This window comes from Belonocnema kinseyi, chromosome 5, assembly GCF_010883055.1.
Source record: "Belonocnema kinseyi isolate 2016_QV_RU_SX_M_011 chromosome 5, B_treatae_v1, whole genome shotgun sequence".
Taxonomy (NCBI): Eukaryota; Metazoa; Arthropoda; class Insecta; order Hymenoptera; family Cynipidae; genus Belonocnema; species Belonocnema kinseyi.
This window is the reverse complement of record NC_046661.1, coordinates 135,599,058-135,602,758: the sequence shown is the minus strand read 5'-3', so window position 1 is coordinate 135,602,758 and position 3,701 is coordinate 135,599,058.

Sequence of the window (3,701 nt, the reverse complement as noted above, 5' to 3'; positions counted from 1 at the left end):
TTCGTTAAGAAGTACATCTTGATAGGACGCGTACTTCTTGTTTCATTCGTGAAAAATAACGCAAAAAAATAAAATAAAAAAAAATGTGTGGAAAAACGACGAAAGTTACGAGAAAAAATGCAACAAAACCTGTTTACGAATGTCTGTCGGAAAACGAGCGCGCAGCGCGAGTGTCACGATGAGAATGTGTACTTCAAAGCCTACAGAGATTTGAGAAACTTAATCTTTGACTATACTTAATTAAGTGGACTACAATACCTACAATATTTAGTCAATGGGTGAATTGACCACAAAATCCGTAAAAGGTAGGCAATTCGGTCCAACTTATCCTACCGTTGAGAATTAAATTTTCTCTCTAATTACACAGCCACGCAAAAAAAAGTGTGCGGATCTGGTAACAAGACACACGTATTCCTATGGATTTTGGGGCGATGAATTCCAATTTTGTTTTAAAAATTACCCATCACGTCATGGTTGAGCCAAAATCTCAAAAAATGACGAAAAATTATGCACTGAGGAAAATAAATTTCAAAATAATGCCAGTGATGCAAATTTTCACTTCAAAAAATGGCGACAACTGTGAAGGATCAACCCTTGCCTGATATCTACTTATTTAACATAACTTTACCCAACAGAACCTGACCTCACCTAACCTAGATTAACACAAAATTATTGAACTACACGTAAAGCTCTGGAAGCATATTTTTCCAGTAGCAAATGTGTGCAACATCGAATGGGTCAACTCGAGCCTAACCTAGAAATAAATCTAGCCTAACCTCACGAAACACAATTAAACTGATTGTGTTGTCCCGTTGTGTTTGTGGTGCCGTTTCAATCAGCTTCGGCTTAACCTACATAGAGGTTTAACCTATCCTAACCTAACAAAGCCTGACCTAACCTAACCGATTACGCTGGCAACCCTGTTCTCGCGTACTTTCATATTTTGACATTAATAGCAGTGAATGTCTGGAGTTTCGTAACCGCTTGTTGCTAGCATTATTGGCCTGTGTCTGTAACCAGGGCACCTCCACGTGGTGACGGTGGTCAACGGATCCACATTGGCTGAGTCTCTGGGTAAACCGCGTTCATGCCGTCATGACAGACACAGGTAAAAAGTGTATTACGATGCAGGGAAAAACCCCAGTATCGACGTCTGGTCAGGGTGGGGGAAACCGGGCTCACCGACGTCGTCATGCTACAAGGAAAAAAACGGCGAGCATTTCTCAATCGCATGCCTGCAAGAATAGCTCAGATTCATTCTGTTACATTTTCAGTAAATATGAAGTGAGCAGTTTGCGAAAATCAATCGACGAGGAAGTGAAAAGTCTTTACGAAAAGTGTTTTGACCGTAAATTGCTGCACCAAGAAACAAAATGGTTTCCTCACGTCATTTGCAATTCCTGCAGACATATGTTGTATCGCCCAAAAAATTCAAACAACGAAAAGTACCGCAAGTACTCTACACCAACCACATGGAAACAACCCGTTATTGCGAAGGACTGCTACTTTTGCATGAATTCCGTGAAAGGGTTCAACGCGAAAAATAAAATTAACATTTCGTACATTAATTTGTGCACAGTCACAAGAGCAATTGAAATCAATAAAAATGCACGCCAGACTGATTTAAGCGCTTTAGAAGGTTATAGAATGGAAGTTGAAAGTCAACGTCATGGAGACGGTAGTGAAACCAGTGATCGAACAGAAAATAGTTCTGATGATTACGATGAAAATGACGAAAAAGATGACGAATATGGCGTGCATAAATTGAAATTGAAGGTTCCAATATTAGTTTCGCAACTAGAAATGAATGATTTTATTACAGATCTTGGATTACCGAAAGACGGCGCTGAATTTGCCGCTTCATTTCTAAAAAGAAGAAATCTTCTAGAGCCAAAGACAAAAGTTTCATTCTATCGCGACAGGGACAAAGAATTCAGCAAGTTTTTCGTTGAAGACGAAGAGACGTCTTTAGTGTCCTGCACTGACGTTAACGGGCTAATGAACCACTTGAAGAAAAATGTGTACAGAGACGAAGAATGGCGACTTCTCATTGATTCGTCAAAACGCAGCATTAAGGCTGTTTAACTGCATAACACGAATACTTACGCTCCTATCCCTATAGCTGACTCAACGGTCATCAAAGAAGAATATAACAATGTTAAAATGCTTCTTGAAAAAGTTAATTACACGAATCACAAATAGCAAATATGTGGTGATCTCAATATCATAACAATTATATTAGGCCAACAATCGAGTTTCCCGAGAGAGCCATGATTTATATGCCTGTGGAATAGCAGAGATCGAGCCAATCATTACAGCAAAAAACATTGGCCTTTAAGAGATTCATTCAAACCTGGTTCTCATAATATCATCAACCAAAGCCTCGTTGATCCAGAAAAAATTTTACTACCACCCCTCCACATAAAGCTTGGGCTCATGAAGCAATTTGTCAAGGCGTTAGACGAAGATAGACAATGCTATAAGTATATATCCCTTAAATTCCCTAATGTTTCAGACGCTACATTGAAAGAAGGAGTCTTTGATGGACCACAGATTCGAATATTGACAAGAGATACTAATTTCGTGAGCCACATGACGAAAATTGAAATGGACGCTTGGAAAAGTTTTAAATCAGTAAACGCAAATTTCCTCGGTAACAAAAAAAGTCCATGATGGTCATGATGGCTGATTTTTGCTGGATGTTGAAAAGGGAAACGAATGTAGGTCTTAAACGTAAGCGTAACCCTTTGCATCGTTTCTTCGAAGAAAAAAGGACACGTTATAGCAGGCAGAAAATAGACTGAAGTAGGTCTATAAATCAATTTAATTACGATAAAAAGCAAGATAAAATGTAAACACGAAAGATATTATAAATATATCCCTTAAGTCTAAGAAAAGCAGAGAGAAAACAATTTTGAATAAAACTCTTATTCATTTGTATGTTTAAGTTACAGTTCTACATTTTAATTGATACAAACATTGTCAGGTTAATTGAAATGGGGTCAATTCTACTTGCAGTTCTAAATTTCTTCAAATGAGTAATGTGCGTCTAAATTTTTAACCACCTATAGTACAATAAAATTTAACCTAGATCGAGTTAACCTATTAAATATAGCACGCATTTAAGACTGAGAACCGTCAGATTTTACACAAAACCAACACAATAATCTTGTCACCACCATTTAAAGTTCGTTTAGGTACACTGTGATCCTTTATAACATCCTGAGGACGTCCGTAGGTTGTCCTCAGGACGTCCTTGATAACATCCTAAGGATGTCCATAGGACAACCTACGGACGTCCTCAGGATGTTAACAAGGATGCCCTGAGGACAACCTACGTGCGTTCTCAGGATGTTACCAAGGATTTCCTGAGGACAACTTACGGACGTCCACAGGATGTTATCAAGGATGTCCTGAGGACAACCTACCTACGTCCACAGAATGTTATAAACGATCACGGTGTGTCTAAACTAACTTTAAATGGGGCTAACAAGATTATTGTATTGGTTATGTGTAAAATCTGAAATGTTCGGTTTCCACCAAATCTCCACGTTTTGAGACTCCCTGAGTCGGAAAACAAATTTTTTATTAAAGTGTCTGCCATAACCACGCCTCACAACCGTGAGATAGGTGGTTACAGTCTGTAAAGGGATCAATACGACGATCCAGCAAAGCCTCGTGGACCCTAAGAACACGGAGCG